At 43.2% G+C, this 25158-nt stretch overlaps 1 protein-coding gene across 3 annotated transcripts in view; it reads right to left on the bottom strand.

Annotated features, from left to right (window-relative positions):
• LRRC4C (leucine rich repeat containing 4C) overlaps positions 1-25158 on the bottom strand; it is a 785533-nt gene that overhangs the window by 155138 nt on the left and 605237 nt on the right. The gene's annotated exons all lie outside the window — the stretch shown is intronic.

The raw sequence follows: 25158 nt of genomic DNA, 5'->3' as shown, positions 1-25158 counted from the left end.
CCAGAAATGTGTCCCGGACACTTCTTAAATACCTGTGCAAGCAGTTTGCACCTAAAAGGATGTGCAAAGTCCTTCAGAACACTGGCGCACGGAGTTTAGTAAATATGCCCCACTATTTTTAGGTCCTGCTTTATAGTAGATAACTGCACCCCTAACGCTGCCCCTACCTCCATCTTACTGCAGTCGGCGCTGCCTTGGGCTAGAGGCTCAACCTGCTTAATGGCTGATGCCCCCTGTAGGCTGGTGACCTGTAGATGATCTAACTATTCTCACAGATTATTGATGTTACAATATGTAACAATTCAGTATCTAATCCATGTAAACAAATGGGCCTCATCCTCCTGTGATGTGGGGGGGGCAAACGTTCCCGCTGTGTCTGAGATGCTGCAGCCAAGTGACTGACCTTATAGCAGACACATGAGTCCATACATGGCAGCGGGGGCATAGGCATGGCAGCGCGCCCCTGGCAGAGGCCGGGCACCGGGTGACACATGAATAGGATGTGGGATGATTTGCATACAGAATTATAAAGGGCAAAGAGAGTCATTTGCATAAGTGGCAGAGCGGAAGATGAATCTGATAGGTCCCAGTGCAAAATCCAATTCAACCCCCACCCCCCCACCCCCCATGTAGTAGGTGCCAAATATATCCCTGGCACCTTAGTATTTGCCCTCAGCCTCCTCTTACCATATAGGACCCTTATAGTACCGTATAAAGAGAATAGAAACAGTGGGAAGGATACAGGGCAGGGGATGGAACGGATGAGAAATAATAAAACAGCGCCACCACTGTTCATAGGTTGTAACTGTACCTTATAAAGGAATAAGACTAAAGTGCAATACCCCAAACATCCTGTGCATTGGGGCTTATTTACTAAGGGACTCGGATTGCACTTTTATTGGTCTGATCGCCGTTTTGGGGATTTGCGCAGCTTTGACAGGTATTTAACAGGTGTCTGCACTGGGATTGTGTCACACGCGATCGGATATTGGCGCGGCTGCGCTGCTTCCGTGCGACAGAAATCGAGGGCGGGCCAGATGCACAAAAGTAGCAACAGATTCATTATAGACGGGGACTGTGCTTTAACCAGAAGAAATCAGCTGTGTGGTTATAATCCTGTACAACCCCTTTAACTGATGTTTTTTAAGGCTTATAAGCAATAATAATAATCACTGGATCCAGATGCCAAAACATTTCCAGTATAGTCCAGAAGATGATTGAATGTGATGTTTTATACAAAATCTACTATTCCTATCCTGAATATATGGACAAATCACAGGACTTCTTCTCCTATCCTGTATACATGTGCACAGTACTACTACTCCTATCCTTTAAACATGTGCACAGTACTACTACTCCTATCCTGTATATATGGGCACAGCACAGTACTACTACTCCTATCCTGTATATATGGGCACAGCACAGTACTACTACTCCTATCCTGTATATATGGGCACAGCACAGTACTACTACTCCTATCCTGTATATATGAGCACAGCACAGTACTACTACTCCTATCCTGTATATATGGACACAGCACAGTACTACTACTCCTATCCTGTATATATAGGCACAGCACAGTACTACTACTCCTATCCTGTATATATGGGCACAGCACAGTACTACTACTCCTATCCTGTATATATGGGCACAGCACAGTACTACTACCCCTATCCTGTATATATGGGCACAGCACAGTACTACTCCTCCTATCCTGTATATATGGGCACAGCACAGTACTACTACTCCTATCCTGTATATATGGGCACAGTACTACTACTCCTATCCTGTATATATGGGCTCTGCACAGTACTACTACTCCTATCCTGTATATATGGGCACAGCACAGTACTACTACTCCTATCCTGTATATATGGGTACAGCACAGTACTACTACTCCTATCCTGTATATATGAGCACAGCACAGTACTACTACTCCTATCCTGTATATATGGGCACAGCACAGTACTACTACTCCTATCCTGTATATATGTGCACAGTACTACTACTCCTATCATGTATATATGGGCACAGCACAGTACTACTACCCCTATCCTGTATATATAGCACAGCACAGTACTACTACTCCTATCCTGTATATATGGGCACAGCACAGTACTACTACTCCTATCCTGTATATATGGACATAGCACAGTACTACTACTCCTGTCCTGTATATATGGACACAGTACTACTACTCCTATCCTGTATATATGGGCACAGCACAGTACTACTACTCCTATCCTGTATATATGGACATAGCACAGTACTACTACTCCTATCCTGTATATATGGACACAGTACTGCTACTCCTATCCTGTATATATGGGCACAGCACTGTACTACTACTCCTATCCTGTATATATGTGCACAGTACTACTACTCCTATCCTGTGTATATGGACCTCTCTGTATGTGTATGATCCGGTTTTTCCTGGCAGGTGATTATTCCTTACTCCTCTCCGTGTGCTGAGCCGTGACATAAGCGCTGGATCCGGATGCTGGGACTCTGCTCTGGCAAGGACTGGATTAGGAGGCAGAACTAACAAGCGCTAATAGCTCTCTCTATATTTCTGATATCTGGTGTCACCGAGTCCCCCGGTGCCACTTCAGAGGAGTCACAAGTCGAGCGCTGAATCCTCTTTAGCTCCTGGTCTTATCACTTGACAATCCCACAAGAGGTCAGTCCGCCGCTGCTCTGTATTCTGCCGGGTCCCTTTATTGTCTTCCAGAGAATGGAATTAATTGCTTCATTTAGCTTCTCCACTTAATTCAACATATTACTCCGCACTTCACTACCCATCCAAATGAGGAGCGAGGAGTAAAAAGATGCACTAACAGCTCCGGCCTCCCCTGTGCCGGATTCTCTTCCATCTCTCTTCATCCTGGAGATTGGAGTCATCAGAGTAGAGAGTAGACATTACTGCAATCCGAGGAAGGGGAGGGGGGAAGCGCTCACAGGTTAGTGGGGGAGTTATGAATCTCATCCTGTATATACAGCTCCCGGCATTTACATCGGATCACAGCAGATCCAATCCATAATCCTACAGTGTGGATCCAGAAGAAGAAAGAAAATCCCCATATTAGGACAAAATTCCGGAATCCCGAAATCAGCTTCCCATCCAAACCATGTAGTTCCCATAATATCTGATACTGTTACTGCCATGAAATGTATCCAATTTATTATTAAACGTATAGAATGTATCGGTGATGACATCATCCTGTGGCAGCGACGTCCTAGGTGTCAGGGGTCATCTCGCTCCTTTCTGACCCAGAACAATGTTGAGGTAAGTTCCATTTTCCGTGTTCTCTTACAGCTAAGAATTCTGTCCATGATGAGGAAGTCTTCCAATAACATCATGTCGAGAGAGACAAGTCCTGAACTCCCATATAATCCCAATTCCCTACCTAATAGCCTCACCAACCCTAGTAGTAAGGGGTATTGATGAACGGAACCATTAAAATTCATGTCAAATTTGGTGGAACCCAAATCCTCCCCAACATGGTGCTTTCGGGGGTTTAGCCAAACGCAGGCCCCGCCCACAATCTCCTTGACCCACGTTCAGCTGAAGCCCCAAAACCATGTTGGGGAGGTTCGTTGCTCCTTGATGACATTGTCAGCAACAGTTAACACCCCAAAACGATGTGGTTCAGGTCCACTCAACACCATTAATGGAGCATCTGGGAACAAGCCCAGAGAAGGGGTTCAGGGTACAGACCAGGTAAAACTTTAGGGTTCCGGATCAAACAGGATACAGGCTCAGGTACAGGTTCAGGGTTCCAGATCAGGTTGGGGTTCAGGGCTCCAGATTAGACAGGATCCAGGCTCAGATTTGGGGGTCTGGATCAGGTTTTGGGTTCCGGGCTCTGGATCAAACAGGATCCAGGCTCTGGTACAAGTTTTGAGTTCTGGATCAGGTTGTGGGTTCAGCATTCTGGATCAGACAGGATTCCAGGTTTCAGATTAGGCAGGATCCAGGCTCAGGGACAGGTTTGTGATTCCAGATCAGGTTGGGATTCCATGTTCTGAATCAGGCATGATCCAGGCTCAGTTAATGATTTGGGATTTCTGATAAATCTGGGGTCATGGACAGATTTCAGGTCAGCAAAACAGAAAACAGACATTAGTATTACAAATTATGGGAGAAAGTATAACCAGCCCTGAGTGAACTGAGGATTGGATATTTAAGGCGTTACTGGACACCACCCTTGCTGCTGACTGACTCAACCATCTATCACTCAACCAAGCTCAAAACCAAGATGATATCACCCAACTTTCCACAAAACACACACCCAGCTCAGCCAAGGAAATCAACTCTGAAAGGCAGCTGTCAATCAGAGTTCCAGCAGGAGAGTCCTGGGTATGGTAAGAAGCTCAGAGGACAGAACATGTCCATGCTGATACAGCTTTCCCCTTGGTGTAGAGGCTGCCATTTGTCATGGTTACAGGTCTAGGTATAGAAAAGTCATTAGTTAGATCTCTATATTGTGCACCCAAGTTTGTTACATGAACTGAGACCCAATGAGTCCTTTGCTTTGGTCAGTGACATCACCTGAGTGGATGTCAATGCCCAGATCCTCAGTGATCAGCATCAATCCATGATAGAGCCCTGCAGGAAGTGTGATGTTTCCCTGCAGTGCCACCTCTGGAGAACTGAGGTACTACACATTTCCTGTTGAAATCAACTGTTCTCTCTGTAATACACAGGAGAGCAAGGTCCTCCAAGCTGGGACGTACTATGCTATTGGTGCTTTTCACTGGATAATAGATAAGGATGCCAGAAAATGGGTTTTCCAATCCAGATAACCTGATTCTATTACAGGGGGGCACATATCCTCTAATTATACGACAAGGGTTAAATGTCAGATAACTGGGGGGGAGGACATTGGACCCCAATGATCATTATAATGTGGAGTCTATGGAGCATTACTTCTATGGGGCTCTTGTTAGGGATTGCAGACATGTACCCACTGATCCAGCTCTTGGTACCACTATACACATTCCCACCGTGCCACGTCTGCTACTATTAGATACTGTATGATTATACATTGTAGATGTTGTGGAAAGACTCCTGACAGATGACAGATGGCGGCTGCACCTTTTGGGGGCTGAAAGACTCCTTCTACTATGTAAATAGACAAAATCTATCTGGATATTTCTAAATACAGATTCTTGCCAATATTTAGTAGAAAATAAACAAAGGCAAGTAACAGGAGGGAGAACGCGGAGGAACCGGAGCAAATTCTAGATGGATCTCACAAGCAAGAAAATATCAGCTGCAAATATGAAGAGGATAAAAAGACCAAAATGGATGAATAGATATATATGAGATAGATAAATAGGAGATAGATAGATAGGAGATAGATAGATAGATAGATAGATAGATAGGAGATAGATAGATAGATAGATAGATAGATAGATAGGAGATAGATAGATAGATAGATAGATAGATAGGAGATAGATAGATAGGAGATAGATAGATAGGAGATAGATAGATAGATAGATAGAGAGATAGATAGATAGATAGATAGATATGAGATAGATAGGAGATAGATAGATAGATAGATAGATAGGAGATAGATAGATAGATATGAGATAGATAGATAGATAGATAGGAGATAGATAGATAGTTAGATAGATAGATAGATAGATAGATAGGAGATAGATAGATAGATAGATAGATAGGAGATAGATAGATAGATAGATAGGAGATAGATAGATAGATAGATAGATAGATAGGAGATAGATAGATAGATAGATAGATAGATAGATAGATAGATAGATAGATAGATAGATATGAGATAGATAGGAGATAGATAGATAGATAGATAGATATGAGATAGATAGGAGATAGATAGATAGATAGATAGATATGAGATAGATAGATAGATAGATAGATAGATAGATAGATAGATAGATAGATAGGAGATAGATAGATAGATAGATAGATAGATAGATAGATAGATAGATATGAGATAGATAGGAGATAGATAGATAGATAGATAGATAGATAGGAGATAGATAGATAGATAGATAGATAGGAGATAGATAGATAGATAGATAGGAGATAGATAGATAGATAGATAGATAGGAGATAGATAGATAGATAGATAGATAGATAGATAGATAGATATGAGATAGATAGGAGATAGATAGATAGATAGATAGATAGATATGAGATAGATAGGAGATAGATAGATAGATAGATAGATATGAGATAGATAGATAGATAGATAGATAGATAGGAGATAGATAGATAGATAGATAGATAGATAGATAGATATGAGATAGATAGGAGATAGATAGATAGATAGATAGATAGATAGGAGATAGATAGATAGATAGATAGATAGATAGATAGATAGATAGATAGGAGATAGATAGATAGATAGATAGATAGGAGATAGATAGATAGATAGATATGAGATAGATAGAAAGATAGATAGATAGGAGATAGATAGATAGATAGATAGATAGATAGATAGATAGATAGATAGATATGAGATAGATAGATAGGAGATAGATAGATAGATAGATAGATAGGAGATAGATAGATAGATAGATAGATAGATAGATTGATAGATAGGAGATAGATAGGAGATAGATAGATAGATAGATAGGAGATAGATAGATAGATAGATAGATAGATAGATAGATATGAAATGGATATATAGGATCATATACACTCACCGGCCACTTTATTAGGTACACCTGTCCAACTGCTCGTTAACACTTAATTTCTAATCAGCCAATCGCATTGCGGCAGCTCAGTGCATTTAGGCATGTAGACATGGTCAAGACAATCTCCTGCAGTTCTCCCGAGCATCAGTATGGGGAAGAAAGGTGATTTGTGGCCTTTGAACGTGGCATGGTTGTTGGTGCCAGAAGGGCTGGTCTGAGTATTTCAGAAACTGCTGATCTACTGGGATTTTCACGCACAACCATCTCTACGGTTTACAGAGAATGGTCCGAAAAAGAAAAAACATCCAGTGAGCGGCAGTTCTGTGGGCGGAAATGCCTTGTTGATGCCAGAGGTCAGAGGAGAATGGGCAGACTGGTTCGAGCTGATAGAAAGGCAACAGTGACTCAAATCGCCACCCGTTACAACCAAGGTAGGCAGAGGAGCATCTCTGAACGCACAGTACATCCAACTATGAGGCAGATGGGCTACAGCAGCAGAAGACCACACCGGGTGCCACTCCTTTCAGCTAAGAACAGGAAACTGAGGCTACAATTTGCACAAGCTCATCGAAATTGGACAGTAGAAGATTGGAAAAACGTTGCCTGGTCTGATGAGTCTCGATTTCTGCTGCGACATTCGGATGGTAGGGTCAGAATTTGGCGTCAACAACATGAAAGCATGGATCCATCCTGCCTTGTATCAGCGGGTCAGGCTGGTGGTGCTGGTGTCATGGATCCATCCTGCCTTGTATCAGCGGGTCAGGCTGGTGGTGGGGGTGTCATGGATCCATCCTGCCTTGTATCAGCGGGTCAGGCTGGTGGTGGTGGTGTCATGGATCCATCCTGCCTTGTATCAGCGGCTCAGGCTGGTGGTGGTGGTGTCATGGATCCATTCTGCCTTGTATCAGCGGCTCAGGCTGGTGGTGGTGGTGTCATGGATCCATCCTGCCTTGTATCACCGGGTCAGGCTGGTGGTGGTGGTGTCATGGATCCATCCTGCCTTGTATCAGCGGGTCAGGCTGCTGGTGGTGGTGTCATGGATCCATCCTGCCTTGTATCAGCGGCTCAGGCTGGTGGTGGGGGTGTCATGGATCCATCCTGCCTTGTATCAGCGGCTCAGGCTGGTGGTGGTGGTGTCATGGATCCATCCTGCCTTGTATCAGCGGGTCAGGCTGGTGGTGGGGGTGTCATGGATCCATCCTGCCTTGTATCAGCGGGTCAGGCTGGTGGTGCTGGTGTCATGGATCCATCCTGCCTTGTATCAGCGGGTCAGGCTGGTGGTGGTGGTGTCATGGATCCATCCTGCCTTGTATCAGCGGGTCAGGCTGGTGGTGGTGGTGTCATGGATCCATCCTGCCTTGTATCAGCGGCTCAGGCTGGTGGTGCTGGTGTCATGGATCCATCCTGCCTTGTATCAGAGGGTCAGGCTGGTGGTGCTGGTGTCATGGATCCATCCTGCCTTGTATCAGCGGCTCAGGCTGGTGGTGGTGGTGTCATGGATCCATCCTGCCTTGTATCAGCGGGTCAGGCTGGTGGTGGTGGTGTCATGGATCCATCCTGCCTTGTATCAGCGGGTCAGGCTGGTGGTGGTGGTGTCATGGATCCATTCTGCCTTGTATCAGCGGCTCAGGCTGGTGGTGGTGGTGTCATGGATCCATCCTGCCTTGTATCAGCGGGTCAGGCTGGTGGTGGTGGTGTCATGGATCCATCCTGCCTTGTATCAGCGGCTCAGGCTGGTGGTGGTGGTGTCATGGATCCATCCTGCCTTGTATCACCGGGTCAGGCTGGTGGTGGTGGTGTCATGGATCCATCCTGCCTTGTATCAGCGGGTCAGGCTGCTGGTGGTGGTGTCATGGTGTCTTTGGGCCCCTTGGTACAACGCCACAGACATGACAATGAGGTCACTGGACACAAATGGCCTCCACAGTCACCAGATCTCAATCCAATAGAGCATCTTTGGGATGTGGTGGAACGGGAGATTCGCATCATGGATGTGCAGCCGACAAATCTGCGGCAACTGTGTGATGCCATCATGTCACTATGGAGCAAAATCTCTGAGGAGCTTCCAGCACCTTGTTGTATCTATGTCACGAAGAATTGAGGCAGTTCTGAAGGCAAAAGGGGGTCCAACCCGTTATTAGCATGGTGTACCTAATAAAGTGGCCGGTGAGTGTATATCAGTGTTCTGTGCTCAAGTCTCATTGACACAGCACAGAACCTTCCTGGGAATATCTGGGAATCTTCCATCCATCTCTATTGTATCATGTGATCTATTTATCTAGAAGAACCTTTGCGGATTCTGTGATTTTCTGCCTGGCGGAAAGTTTTGTAACTTTTCTTGTAAGTTTTCCTCTTCTCTCTCCACATTCCTTTTTAATCAAAGCTCGTCAGCGTGAGTCGCCTTAATTGCCCGGCGCCTTTATGTTATGAAGCGTCTTGTCCACACATGGGCGCCACGCTGTGACATTCATCTCTCTCTGCCTGATACATCTCCGGAAACGCTGCTCTTTACAGGCGGCTTTCAGACTCTCACCAAATTAATTTACCCCCCTCATCCCCGGAGCCCCCACCCCCTGTCCCCGGAGCCCCCACCCCCTGTCCCCGGAGCCCGCACCCTTCTCTTTGTTGAAGACCAACAGATTTTGTGTAAAAGCTAAAATAACATTCAAGACCAAATAAAGCGCAAACTTCAGACATCGGGGGTCATTTACTAAGGGCCCGAATCGCGTTTTCCCGACGTGTTACCCGAATATTTCCGATTCGCGCCGATTGTACCTGAATTGCCCCGGGATTGTGTCGCACGCGATCGGATTGTGGCGCATCGGCGCCGCCATGCGCGCGACGGAAATCGGGGGGCGTGGCCGAACGAAAACCCGACGTATTCGGAAAAACCGCCGCATTTAAAAACCGAAAAAGTGTCGCTTGGTGACCGCTTACCTTCACCTGGTCCGAGGTGGTGCATTCCGGCGCGTGGAGATGATTTTCAGCGCAGCAGCGCCACCTGGTGGACGGCGGAGGAACTACCTTCATGAATCCCGGCCGGACCCGAATCCAGAGCAGAGAACGCGCCGCTGGATCGCGAATGGGCCGGGTAAGTAAATTTGCCCCATCATGTTTATGGAGATCTGGAGATATTGGGAATGATGAATGAGATCAAATAGATTATTCTAACATCTTCTAATAAAGGTGTCTCACACATGGTCCCTCCGGACTGTCACCCTCATTATCCTGCCACTACTACTCCCATCACTAATAATATACCATCTCAACTCCTACCCTACTTCTATCAATACTAGTAGTTACACAACTACAACCATATATCTACAGAAAGTAACACTGCTACTGCTAGAGTACTCCTATAACTACAGATATATGGTGGTAGTATCTGTAGGGATAGCAGTACTCTACAGTCATGGCCAGAAGTTTTTAGAATGATACAAATGTTAATTGTTACAAAGTCTCCTGCATCAGGTGTTATAATGGTAATTTGCATATTCTCCAGAATGTTATAAAGAGTGACAGCAATTCATTGCAAAGTCAATATTTGCCTAGAAAAAGAACTTTTTTCCCCCAAAACACATTTCAACTTCAATGCAGGCGGCCATGGTGTCAGTGATGTCTCCAGTAACACAGGTGCGGGGGCTGATGGGGACAGGGCTAGAGATCAATCTGTCAGGATTAAGTAACAATCACACCCCTGGGCACTTTACAAGGAGGCTGGTGCTTGGCATCATTGTTTCTCTTCTGTTACCCATGGTTATCTCTAAAGAAACACGTGCAGTCATCATTGCACTGCACAAAACTGTCCTAACAGGGAAGAGTATCGCATCTAGAAAGATTGCCCCTCAGTCACCAATCTATCACATCATCAAGGGATTCCAGGAGGGAGGCTCCATTGTTACCAAAAAGGCTCCAGGCGCCCAAGAAGGAGCAACAAGCGCCAGGAGCGTCTCTTACAAGTGTCTCAGCTTGGGGATGGGGCTCCCAGCATCGCAGAGCTTGCTCAGGAATGGCAGCCGCAGGTGTGAGGCATCTGCACGCACTATGACACTGCGGAGACTCCTGGAGCAAGGCCTGGTGTCCAGGAGGGCAGCAAAGAAGCCGCTTCTCTCCAGAAAAACATCAGGGACCGACTGATATTCTGCAGGAGGTGCAGGGAGTGGACACTGAGGAGTGGGGGAAAGGCATTGTCTCTGATGAATCCACTTTCCGATTGTTTGGAACATCTGGAAAACAGTTTGTTCGGAGAACCATGAGTTGAGCCTAGGTCATGAGTATGAACATGCATGGGGGGGAGAAATCCCCTTTAATTATGTATTTCTTCCTGAGTCTAAGTCCCTATCTGCCTGATACACTTATAGCAGGACACCCCCTCCCCAACGCCCCCCCTCCCACCTTCTTCTCCCCGCTGATACATTGTAAACAACAAACCAAATATCGTAAATTCTTCCTATTCTACGGCGGCTCAGCTCCGAGACTCCCGACTTACGGGTCAGAGACAGTTCTACATGAAAGTCAGAGTCTAAACATGACCAATGCACCCAGACACAAAAGACAGCGAGGCGGCTCGCCTCCGCGCCGGAATACTTTCCCCCATCGCTATGGAAACAGAACAATACATGTGAAGTGTATGGTCCTTGACAAAAGTCAGTCCGGGCTACGGAGAGCATGTGCTCGCTCCACGGAGGGAGGAATGTTATTGGATTTTCTCCTCCGCACAATATTCCCGGAGGGGCCTCCATCAGCCTCGCCATTACTACATGAATGTAGGATTTTACATCATTTTTACGCGTTGCGGAGCGCTCCGGCCGCTCTCTCTCTCGTGCTCGGATAAAACAGAAATCAATATTTGACTCGACTTAAATCTAGTTCTGGTAAAACGCTATTGAGTCACATTAGATATTATTAAGTATCATTGTACTCGCCGACGGAAATATAACCAAGGCGATAAATCTGCATCCAACCAGATGAAGGAAACCAGAAAAACACAGCGTCCCGGGGCCTGAGAGTCATCGTATGTTACTATAGAGAAGCCCAAATAATACCGTAATACAACTGCCTTATAGTAACCAGAAATAGGAGTAAACAATAGCGCCATCCTGTTCTCAGATAACACCGTACGGTCACAAAATATTACTGTAACATTGGTGTAAATGATCACAGCACGTGGTGCTTTTATGGATATGGTAACAATGTTGCAAATAATAAAATCAAAGAGAACTTTAAATAATAGCGTAATACAACTGCTTTATAGTAACCAGAAATAGGAGTAAATAATAGCGCCATCCTGTTCTCAGATAACACCGTACTATAGATGTGACTATAAGGACCATTCAGGGCTCAAATAATAACGCCATATACCTACTATATATATTATCATTGTCCTCCAACTCAATGTCATACCACACTAAATAACACTGTAATATAGTCATAAATAATACCACTAGATGGTCACAAAATATTACTGAGCATTGATGTAATGCAGTTATGAATAATACCTCTATAGAGTGTTCAAGTGATATTGTAACATAACTACAATATGTATATATAATATAAAATAATAAAATCAGAGAGAATTTAAAATAATACCGTAATAAAACTGCTTTATAGTAACTAGAAATAGGAGTAAATAATAGCGCCATCCTGTTCTCAGATAACACCGTACTATAAACGTGAATATAAGAACCATTCAGGGCTCAAATTATATTGCCATATACCTAATATATATATTATCATTGTCCTCCAACTCAATGTCATACCACACTAAATAACACTGTAATATAGTCATAAATAATACCACCATAAGGTTACAAAAATAATACCGTAACATTGGTGTAAATGGTCACATCATACGGTGTTTTTATGGATATGGTAACAATGTTGCAAATAATAAAATCAGAGAGAACTTCAAATAATACCGTAATGCAACTGCTTTATAGTAACCAGAAATAGGAGTAAATAATAGCGCCATACTGTTCTCAGATAACACCGTACTATAGATGTGAATATAAGGACCATTCAGGGCTCAAATAATATCACCATACTATATATATACCTACTATATATATGATCATTGTCCTCCAAATCCAAATCAGTGTCATACTGAACTAAATAACACTGTAATATAGTCATAAATAATACCACCATATGGTCACAAAATATTACTGAGAATTGCTGTAATGCAATTATGAATAATACCTCTATAGAGTGTTCAAGTGATATTGTAACATAACTACAATATGTATATATAATATAAAATAATAAAATCAGAGAGAACTTTAAATAATACCATAATACAACTGCTTTATAGTAACTAGAAATAGGAGTAAACAATAGCGCCATCCTGTTCTCAGTTAATGCCGTACTATAAACGTGAATATAAGAACCATTCAGAGCTCAAATTATATTGCAATATACCTACTATATATGATCAATGTCCTCCAAATCAATGTCATACTGCGCTCAAATAACACTGTAATATAGTCATAAATAATACCACCGTAAGGTTACAAAAATAATACCGTAACATTGGTGTAAATGGTCACATCACACGGTGTTTTTATGGATATGGTAAGAATGTTGCAAATAATAAAATCAGAGAGAACTTTAAATAATACCGTGATACAATTATAAATAATACCTCTATACAGTGCTCAAGTGATATTGTAACATAAATACATTATGTATATAATGTATATATAAAAGGATCATATAGTCCTCAAATAATACTGCAATACATGTGTATGTGGTAGCACCTTAAAGTGCTTAAGTAATAATGTAATATAATTGTTAGTAATAGCACTTCACGGTGTCCAAATAATACCGTAATATGACTCCTTTATAGTACCGGAACCAGATATAGGAGTAAACTATAAAATATTGCCATGATGTTTTCAAATGACTCAAATGTGCTATAGTTGTGGATATCAGGACTATTTAGTTCTCAAACATATACCTACTATATATTTTATCATTGTCCTCAAATCAACGTCATACCATGTTTAGATAACACTGTAATGTAGAGATAAATAATACCACCATACAGTCACGAAATACCTGAATACTGTTGTAAATGATCACACAACACTTGTATTTTATAAAAAGGTTAATAATAGAAATATTCATATGAATATTGCAAATAATAATATGATAGAAAAGTTTCAATTATAATTAGAGATGAGCGAGTATACTCGTCCGAGCTTGATGCTCGTTCGAGTATTAAGGTACTCGAAATGGCTCGTTGCTCGGACGAGTATTTCCCCTGCTCGAGATCGAGCATTTAATTAAAAAAACACAGTGAAGAACAATGAAGAATAGAATAAAAACAGTGAACACAGTGAACACAGGATCATTTAAGTGAAAAACACAGTGAAAAACACAGTGAAGAATAGATTACAGATGTTTGGCACATCTGCTTACTTGTCGGAAGATACGCGCGGAACGGTGCGAACAAAATAGCATGTGAAGAACAATATATATGTGTGAAGAACACATTGAAGAACACGGTGAGCAGCACAGAGACACCGGGGAGCAGCACAGAGACATCGGGCAGCGGCACGGAGACATCGGGGAGCGGCACGGAGACATGGGGGCACGGAGACATCGGGGAGCAGCACGGAGACATCGGGCAGCGGCACGGAGACATCGGGGAGCGGCACGGAGACATCGGGGAGCGGCACGGAGACATCGGGGCACGGAGACATCGGGGCACGGAGACATCGGGGAGCGGCACGGAGACATCGGACAGCGGCACGGAGACATCGGGGCACGGAGACCTCGGGGCACGGAGACATCGGGGAGCGGCACGGAGACATCGGGGAGCGGCACGGAGACATCAGGGCACGGAGACATCGGGGAGCGGCACGGAGACATCGGGGCACGGAGACATCGGGCAGCGGCACGGAGCGGCACGGAGACATCGGGGCACGGAGACATCGGGGAGCGGCACGGAGACATCGGGGCACGGAGACATCGGGCAGCGGCACGGAGCGGCACGGAGACATCGGGGCACGGAGACATCGGGGCACGGAGACATCAGGGAGCGGCACGGAGACATCGGGGAGCGGCACGGAGACATCGGGGAGACTTCAGTGGAAGAAGAGCAGCGGATCCCGGGACAGCGTATCTCCCGACAAGTAAGCAGATGTGCCGAACATCTGTAATCTATTATTCACTGTGTTTTTCACTGCGTTTTTCACTTAAATGATCCTGTGTTCACTGTTTTTATTCTATTCTTCACTGTTCTTCACATCTGATAACTTGTCGGGAGATAATATACGCGCGGAACAGTGAAGAATAGATTGCAGATGTTTGCATACATCTGATCACTTATCAGAAGACATTCTTTTTCAATTAATTAACACATTTTATTCCCGAACCATGGTCCCTTTGAAAAATGCTCGAGTCTCCCATTGACTTCAATGGGGCTCGTTATTCGAGACGAGCACTCGAGCATCTGGAAAAGTTCGTCTCGAATAACGAGCACTCGAGCATTTTAGTGCTCGCTCATCTCTAATTATAATGTAACAAAGTTGTAAATAATAGCTCCATAGAGCGCTGATGTAATACTGTAATATTATATATGTGAGTGCAAATGATAGAATTCTGAAAGATTTTGGACACTTTTTAAAAAATCTCTTACACCAGTCTGCATGTGTATGTATCTTTGTCTCCTTTGAGAGCTTCAGCCTTTCCCTGTTCTCTCCATGCTGCTCCAGGCTTCCCTCATGGCATTACCCACTGTGTCTCTCTTTTCATAGTCCCGCCTCACTGACAGATACAGAAAAAGGGCAGGGGGAAGGAGCAGGACGAGTCAAAATCTCCTGATGCAGCTCCTCCTCCTTCCTCAGATCTCAGCCATGTAAACAAAGAATCACAGAGAATCTGCACACAGCACTTAAGTAAGTAGCAGGACTGCTGAATCACTTGATGAACATTTAGAGATTATCCACAAATCAGTAAAGGCACATGGGTGACCTTGTTAAGAGTGGCCAACTTCTTTAAGTGCTTAAACTGATACTACAATATAATTGTAAATCGTAGAACAGCACCCAAATAATAAAGTAACATTGTAGAAAATAATAGCAGCCAAAAGTGCTAAAATAGTACTGCAATATAATTACAATAATTAATATGCATGGAATAGGATCATACACTGCCAAAATAATTGCAGTAATATAACTACTATATAGAGCAGAAACCGAAAATATAGCCACCCTTGACTAGTAAAAATAGTGCCAAAAGCTGTACTATAATAGTATAATTATAGTACCATTCACTGCTCAAATACTATTACTGTATAACTATACAATATCATTCTTTCTAAAACAATAATGGTATACAATGCTCTAATAATCCTGCACTGTAGCTGTAGATAGAAGCACTATACAGTGACAATATAATACAGGAAGATCATAAATAATAGCAGCACGCTGTGCTGTTAATGAGAAAGAGATCTTGTTGTGTAGAAAAGCCCCATAGAGTGTTTGAAATAATATTGTGATGTAAATAATAGCAACAAGCAGTGTTCCTATAATTTTGTAATTTAGTTGTAGGTAAATAATACGGTAATATTATTACAATATACGGTATATAATAGGATCAAACAGTGTCCTCAAATATAATAATAACTATAGGTTATATAGTTGTAAATAAAAATAATTTCAGATGGAATTTTAAGGTGGAATTGATGAATTTCAGATCGAATTCTATAATTTTAGCTTGAAATCTCTAAATTCAGGTCAAGTGATTACATTTTATAATTTTAAATCTGCAGACTGGTCTCCAAACATTAGGATTCTGCTGGAACTGAATACAATGTAGGCAGAATTCATGGATTTCAGGTGGAATCCTGATATGGAAATTTTTACATTTAAGGTGGAATTTTTATTTCGAGTAGATGTATGAAAATGTTATCAATAAAAAAACATCAGTCAATCAGTAATTTGTTGAATTTTAGATGAATCCTTTAATTAAGGAGGGAATTATTTAATTTAAGGCAGAATTTTTTTTTTATTTAATTACCTTATTTATGAACTATAGATTCATTCATTCATATAGATTCATTTTCAGCAATCAAAAATATTTGATTGTGTGTGTGTGTTCATGTTAGTGAATGGTTTTAGCAGAGCTGTGTGTGAGTGAATGGATGTTACAGGGCTGTATGTTTGTAGGTGTAGCAGAGCTGTGTGTGATTGAATGAATTGATAGAAGGATGTAACAGGGCTGGTGTGTATAGATTTAGCAGAACTGTGTGTGAGTGAGTGAGTTGATGTAACAGGGCTGTGTGAGAGTGAGTGAATGGATGTTACAGGGCTGTGTGTTTGTAGATGTAGCAGAGCTGTGAGTGAGTAAATTGATGGAAGCATGTAACAGGGCTGTGTGTGTATAGATGTAGCAGGGCTGTGTGCGAGTGAGTGGATGTTACAGGGCTGTATGTTTGTAGATGTTGCAGGGCTGTGTGTGAGTGTGTGAATTGATGGAAGGATGTAATAGGGCTGTGTGTGAGTGAGTGAATGGGTGTAACAGGGCTGTCTGTGTATAGATGTAGCAGGGCTGTGTGTGAGTGAGTGGATGTTACAGGGCTGTATGTTTGTAGATGTTGCAGGGCTGTGTGTGAGTGAGTGAATTGATGGAAGGATGTAATAGGGCTGTGTGTGAGTGAGTGAATGGGTGTAACAGGGCTGTCTGTGTATAGATGTAGCAGAGCTGTGTGTGAGTGAGTGGATGTTACAGGGCTGTGTGAGTATAGATGTAGGAGGGCTGTGTGTGAGTGAGTGAATGGGTGTAACAGGGCTGTCTGTGTGTAGATGTAGCAGAACTGTGTTTGAGTTAGTGAATGGACGTTACAGGGCTGTATGTTTGTAGATGTTGCAGAGCTGTGTGTGAGTGTGTGTGTGAGTGAATTCATGGAAGGATGTAACAGGGCTGTGTGTATATATGTAGCAGAGCTGTTTGTGAGTGAATTGGTGTAACCAGGCTGTGTGTGTGTAGATGTAGCAGAGCTGTGTGTGAGTGAGTGAATTGATGGAAGGATGTAGCGGGGCTATGAGTGAATAGATGTAGCAGAGCTGTATGTGAGTGAGTGATGGATGTAACAGGGCTGTGTGAGTGTGGATATAGCAGAGCTATGTGTTAGTGGGTGAATGGATGTACGGGAATTTAACATTTATGTCAAATATATTTTTCATTTTCTGGATGAGTAAATCTGGTGTGCGTCTTGTAGTAAGGCGTAGTGTCCTATTGTCTGCGAAATAATATTTATGTCAGAATTTGGTCATTTTGTAATAATTTGATGCAAGGTGTGATTTTGTAATTCACTGAGGACTTTTTTGATTTGAAGAGGGGGTTATTTAAGGTGGAATTATCAAGCCCATCACCATCAAGCCCATCATCCATTTTATAGATCACAATATGTGTCACCACTTTTCTCACTGGTCTCCAAACTGGAGACATTCTACTATAAATGATAAAACATTGGTGGAATTATATGAAATTCTGCCATTTAGAATGACATTTAAGGTGGAATAATTTCATCCAGTGTTATTTTTTTTTTCAATGAAATGGAAATGATTTGTTTCTATTCTGGAATTCTGTAATTTAAGGAGAATTTTTCAATATAAGCTCCATTTTTTCTAAATTTGAGGTGGAATTATTTAATCTACCACCAGGATGAAGGATTGTAAACCCAGCACACAGACATACTGATGTGTGCCCCCTCTGGGAGGATCTGCTCTTCCCTTAGCTTCTCATGCCCTTGTTTAAAAAAATAAATAAATAAATAAATAAATTATGCAAATGAGTCTAAGGGGCTCCGGGTTACATAGGTGTTAATGGAGTCTGGAGCCCCTCCGGTTCTTTTGCATAATTTTTAAAGCTCTTTTCTCAAAAACAAGAGCATAGGAAGCTTAAAGAAGAGCAGATCATGCCACAAGGGGTGCACACCAGTATGTCAATGCGCTGGGTTTACAATCCTTCATCCTGGTGGTAGTTGTCCTTTAATTTAAGATGGAATATTATAATTTAAGGTGGAATTATGACAATTTTGGCTGATCTAAGCCTTTCAGCATCTATCTATTAATGTGAGACCGTTCCGCACCGGTCTCCAAATTTTAGGATTCTGCCGGAAATGAAAAAAAAAATTTAATTTAATTAATCAACCATCTGGACGAGACAATAGACCCTGATAATGCGTTTACATGGTCACACTTAGGATGGTACCCGCGGGTATGGCTCAGCTTCTGGAGCTCCGTACAAAGACGGCACATCATGGAGACGGCAGATGCCGAACCCAGATGTTCTCCGGTAACAGAGGAAGGTTCTTTCAGCGGCGAATCCTCCGGCAGTTCGGCACCGAGTCCGTTGGGTACAGTTAGTCTCCTGCAGATAAATCTGCATCCTGTGATTCCTTAAAAAGTCATTTTCATATCTCTTGTAATTAAGAGAGAACATTACATGAGCTTTCATACACTGACCGGCCCCCGGGATGGTCGGGAGGGGACGCGGCGGCACACGAGGACAGGAGGGAGCGGCAGAGTGCGGTATAATTACATTATTACTGTATGTGGGAGTGCGGACACAGAGGACGGAGCGGCACAAACATGTTATTTCACTTAGAACATTGGAAGCTTAAGAGGATGAAGTGGAAACATGGAAATATAATGTCCTTTACGTATCCGGGAGGACGAGGAAGACACAGGGACAAGAACAAGTCAACTCCTGTCTAATAACTCTAATACATTGTTCCTGTTTGACCTTAACTTGGATGAAAGGCATCGGAGGGACGAGAGATGATCCTTAATGTACACATTGCTCATAGGGTGATACAAATATTATTATAATACTATCGTGTGCTGATACAAAACGGCAGATTCATTGAGCTCTGGTGGATCTGCAACAACAAAAAAATGCCCAAAACGCCTTTGCACACATTTATCAATGTTTTTTGACCATTTTTGGGCATTTTTGAGACTTTACTGACAAAAGAGAGCATGGCCTCAATAAAGGGGATGTGGCCTACAAAAAAGGGGGCAAGGCTTCAATTAAGGGGACATGGCCTCCAAAAAAGGGGGAAAGGCCTCAATACAGGGGACGTGGTCTCCAAAAAAGTGGGTGAGGCCTCAATAAAGGGGACATGCACTACAAAAAAGGGGTTGAGGCCTCAATAAAGGGTACGTGGCACCAAAAAAGGGGGCGAGGACTCTATAAAGGGGATGTGGCCTTCAAAAAAGGAGGTGGGGTCTCAATAAAGGGGATGTGGCCTCCAAAAAAGGGGGACAAGCTCTCAATAAAGGGGACATGTCCTACAAAAAAGGGGGCGTGCCCTCAATATAGGGGATGTGGCCTCCAAAAAAGGGGGTCAGGCCTCAATAAAGGGGACGTGGACTACAAAAAACGGGGCTAGGCCTCCATAAATGGGACGTGGCCTCCAAAAAGGGCGCAAGGTCGAGTAACAAATAGTCAGTGAACCAAAAAATAAGGAGGGGGCGTCACATTGTGTCGCCCAGTTTAGACAAAGTCTAAAAGTAGAACTGGACAATAATGAATTTGTCGCAGCAAAAGACTTGCGTTGTCGGAGCCTGCGACACATAAATAATTCCCCCCTAGGATCTAGTACCAGGATGTATACATAGTATCTCGTATTATGATACATACAGTAACTAGAAATCAAGTTGGGTTTGAACCCCCACCAGTGACACCGGTGATACCCTGTAAAGGCTGCTGGCAACGCTGTTGTGCATGTCACCGTTTTCACGAGGATCGTGGCTCTACGTGACATCATCGGGGATCATCCATCCGCAGCGCCTTTTCTGTTTTTGTATTACCATTTTTCATTCCCTACCTTCAAAGATCTATCCCCTTCTGTAACAAGGCAGCTGAGATACATTGTTGCATCATTGAGGTGACAAATACAATTGGGGTCGTCATTATCAGCTGTGAATCCAATTTAACAAAAACTGGACAAAACTTTAAGAAACTACTGGATACTTTGGGGCAGATTTACTTACCCGGTCCATTCGCGATCCAGCGGCGCGTTCTCTGTGCTGGATTCGGGTCCGGCCCGGATTTATAAGGCAGTTCCTCCGCCGTCCACCAGGTGGCGCTGATGCGCTGAAGAGCATCAGAACGCCATGGAGTACACCGAGCCGGGCCGAGTGAAGGTAAGTGCAATTTTCGCAACACTTTTTTTTTTCTAAATGTGGCGGTTTTTCCGAATCCGTCGGGTTTTCGTTCGGCCACGCACCCTAATTTCCATTGCGCCAAAATCCGATCGCATGCGCCAAAATCCCGGGGAAATTCAGAAGAAATCGGCACAAATCGGAAATATTCGGGTAACACGTCGGGAAAACGCGAATCGGGCCCTTAGTAAATAACCCCCAATGTGTCTGTTCTTCTGAATGGCCACAATAACTTATGTGCTGTATATTTTAGGGATGAATTCTTTGTTCTGTGTGGCTTCCATTACAATCCCAGGCTCATATCTCCTACAGTTGTATCTATTTCCCATAGAGGACGTTTTATGTTCGCTTTTTAATTTATTTGGATAATTAGTAGTCGGACGCATATTAATTGGCTTCCTTCTCCCGAGGTTTCCTCCCATTGGTCAGACGTAATTTATTTATTCAGTACTTGTTGTAACTTGATATTTGGGATTAGATCGATGTAAATTAATGGAGACACAATGTAACAGTCCTTGTTATTTGGGAATTTGAGACGGTGATAAAATATGTGCATTGGAAATACAAGTACAATATGGGCCCATAGACTGTGGGAGCCAAAAAATGATGACTCAGGGACCCAGGGTTGGGTTGATACAGAACCCTTGGAGTTTGGAAGGTAAGTATATAGCAATTATTATTGGACACAGTACATACAACATATAATGATTAATAACCTGCCTATAGTCTGGATTGGTGGTTGAGTTGCTTAGTTGGGGGAGGGGGGGGCACATGTTGCCCCCTGACATCCCCAAATATGTATTTTATTTTCTATGACTCACAAGTGCTGAAAGACTTGCTTTACAATGTACACACTGGTAAAGCAATCTCCAAAAATAATTTGTGAGATAAAGCTTTTTAGTGATCTTGGTAAAAGGGGGAAGGGCTAAAATAATGGTCAAACTCAATGGGACCAATCTAAATTTTACTATACATTAAAGTGAACCTGTTACCAGTTATGCCATTTTTATCAGGTTTTACAATTGCCTTTGTCATCATTCTGAATAATTTCAGTAGTTTATAAAAGGTTATTTCACATTACCTGGTTCCCTGCCAGCAGTAAGTGGTAAGTCCCAGGGAGGGGAAACTGTCTGAGTGTGCATGTGTCACAGTCTATTCCTGCTGTCTCTACTCCACACCATCACCCTCCCTCCTCTGCCTGCTGGGAGCTGGATGAGTGTGGAGCAGAAGAGACTGATGTAGACAAACAGGCTAGAGCTGACTCCTCCCCTGGGACTCACCGCATGCTGCTGGCAGGGAGTCAGGTAATGTGGAATAAAGTTTTATAAGTATAGTATAAGAATAGTCAGGAAGCAGTCCTCACATCATCGCTAAGCCTCTTTATCCCAGGTCGGCAGTGACAGGAGGCACAGCACTGGATTGGAGGTAACGAGCGTCGGTAGTATTAGTTTTTTGTTATTATATACAACTTGGGGCCTGTAATTAAAAAAAATGTGATGCTGGACCAACCCTTGGTCAGATCCAACGGAAGCTGAGCAGTCATGTCAGTCGTTTAGGTTGTGGTGGATGTATCGTGTCTACATGACCTTGACACTAAGCCCATGTAAACCAACAGGGACCAGTGGTGAAAAGAGGTACTACACTAGACCGCAGCTAAGAATAAGTGATAATTGTATCTAGTTGGGTTTCGACGAGTTCCACCAAAATTGAACCAATGGTTCGGTTTGTTTTCCCGAAGCCAAACACACCACTAACATCTGATCATGAGTATTAACCCTTTAAATGCTTGCATGCCGCCATTTTCACTATGATTGTTAGCCTTTTCCAGTACGGAACCCAGGTGTTAGTGAGGGGTATGACATGCTCAGCTGCCCATCAACCTGCTTTTCTGAGTGAACCCAAGGGCTGTACCTGAACTTCTGGCTGAAGTCTATATTTGAGGACCCGAATGCTCTGCACGGCCCTGATCATTATGGTTTGGGTATTAAGTTTTTATTTTTACACTGTGGTCAAAAGTAAAAAATTCTATCCCGGACAACTTCTTAAATTGCCACTGACTCCTCGAGTGGAGTTGTCTGAGAGTCAAAAAGAAGCCCCTCTATTGCCCAGTTCCGGTCGTGTGGTGGTTGGTCTATGACGTAGAGGTAGCTTCAGTTTTAGAAAACAAAAGGAGAGATGAATAATGCAACAGAGAAACTCAGAAAAGAAAAAGAGGAAACTTGGAAGGTTATTTATTCATGCCTCGTGTAGGGTAAAATTTTGTCTTCTGGGTGGAGGGTCACCGTACGTTTCATCTCTAGAACTTTTCCTTCAGATTGTGATGAAGTATCCCTCATGACTGCCCTGTACATCCAAAGCAGTAGCTCTAAGAAGAAAACAGAGAAAAATCAAGGCCTTCTGACGAGCCTTGAGATCTATTCCCAGTCTCCTCTCGCGCTGCACCTCGGTGCTTCTCCTGGAGCATCTTCGGCTCACAAGATGTTTGGATAACTATGTGTCGATCATTGCCGGCATTTGGCACACAAAACCCTTCTTGATGGATAAGGAATGAAAACTTAATGGCTACAAGCTCGGTATGACTCGAGATATTTCATTCCGGGCATTGAATCTTTAAACAATCATTTTCCTTTTTTTTTGGAGACTGCTCCTCAATTTCAGTGGGTGCTCATTAAACCATGATTGACTCATTCGTGAAATATTGCCGCAATAAAGAATGTCTTTACCAGACTCATCGGCGAGATGTTTCCTTGGAGTGAAATCACACACAAGTCTAGATGAGCGCTGTTTTTATGGACACATCTAACGGAATGGGCTCTCGGTACGGCCGTAGCATGGGTAATGCAGTCAAAAAGATATTTAGAGCTGCTCAGTCCAATGAACATAGCTCACATACAACTCTTGGGTTGCCAAATAGAGGGAGGTTAAGATCACTTACGCATCACTTCAGCATCACTTACGGCTTGATGGATTCGATTATCCCAGAATTTGTCATCGTTTTTGAAAATTGTTTCGGAATTTCAACTTTTTAAAAAATCTACAAAAAACAGGACGATGATCTTCTACTGCATTCAAAAGTCTATTGCAGACTATCTACAATGGAAGATGCATCCTCCAAAAACAGTCTAGTCCCAATGGCCCCACAAGGGTCAGTGGTCTCCTCTCAAGAGTCTTTCATGCTGTTGGATTCCATCTAGGTGGTCAACCCAATGGTATACAAAATAACCAAAGAAGTTTTTTTTTATGTAGACCACATTGTGACTGGGTTTAAATCAAATGTAAACCAAAGAAAATTGTCCAATTGGGACACATGAACCCATTGGTCACCAAAAAGTAACTTTTATTGATATTTATTAAAAGATGGATAAGGCTTCATCCAATATTGGGGCAGATTTACTTACCCGGTCCATTCGCGATCCAGCGGCGCGTTCTCTGCGGTGGATTCGGGTTCGGTCGGGATTCATCAAGGTAGTTCCTGCGCTGAAAAGCATCTGAACGTGCTGGAGTTCATCGGGCCGGACCAAGTGAAGGTAAGCGCGTCCCAAGCGACACTTTTATTGTTTTAAATGCAGCGGTTTTTCCGAATCCGTCGGGTTTTCGTTCGGCCACGCCCCCCGATTTCCGTCGCGTGCATGCCGGCGCCGATGCGCCACAATCCGATCGCGTGCGCCAAAATCCCGGGGCAATACAGGGGAAATCGGCGCAAATCGGAAATATTCGGGTAAAACGTCGGGAAAACGCGAATCGGGCCCTTAGTAAATGACCCCCATTGTGTTTTAAAAATTTTACAGAGTGCAGGGGGCAGCAACTTTCACCATAACGGGTCGAACAGGACTACAGAGCAGTACACATCATCTCCGGATAGGTATAGGGAACTGGTAGTGTTCATAGTCACCGAATATGGGATTACGATACTGTAACTGTATTTTACACTATGGAGGCGATCCGTGTTTATTCATTGGGTTCAGTTCACACTAGGTTACTATAACCCACTTATATGTTATACTGCCCTTAGGGTAACGGGTCTAGCCCCCCAGTGTTACTAATAGACAGATTTTGCCCAAGGCGGCATAGACAAGTAGTGTCTGAGTTTACAGACCGAAACAGAAAAAAAATAGTTTTACCTTAGTTTGTATCATAGCATGTATCAGAAAAAATATTATACATAAAGCAAAAAGATATATATATTATTTGAAGATGTATCTAAATATTAAATTACACAGGACATGGTGTACCCTTAACCCCGGCTGGCTATGATAGAAAGGTGTGAGGAAACACAGGACATGGCAGCTCGCTGTGTATG

The sequence above is a fragment of the Engystomops pustulosus genome, chromosome 7 (genome assembly GCF_040894005.1).
Source record: "Engystomops pustulosus chromosome 7, aEngPut4.maternal, whole genome shotgun sequence".
Classification (NCBI taxonomy): Eukaryota; Metazoa; Chordata; class Amphibia; order Anura; family Leptodactylidae; genus Engystomops; species Engystomops pustulosus.
The sequence above is the reverse complement of the archived record's forward strand: the minus strand, read 5'-3'. Positions and strand labels throughout refer to the sequence as shown.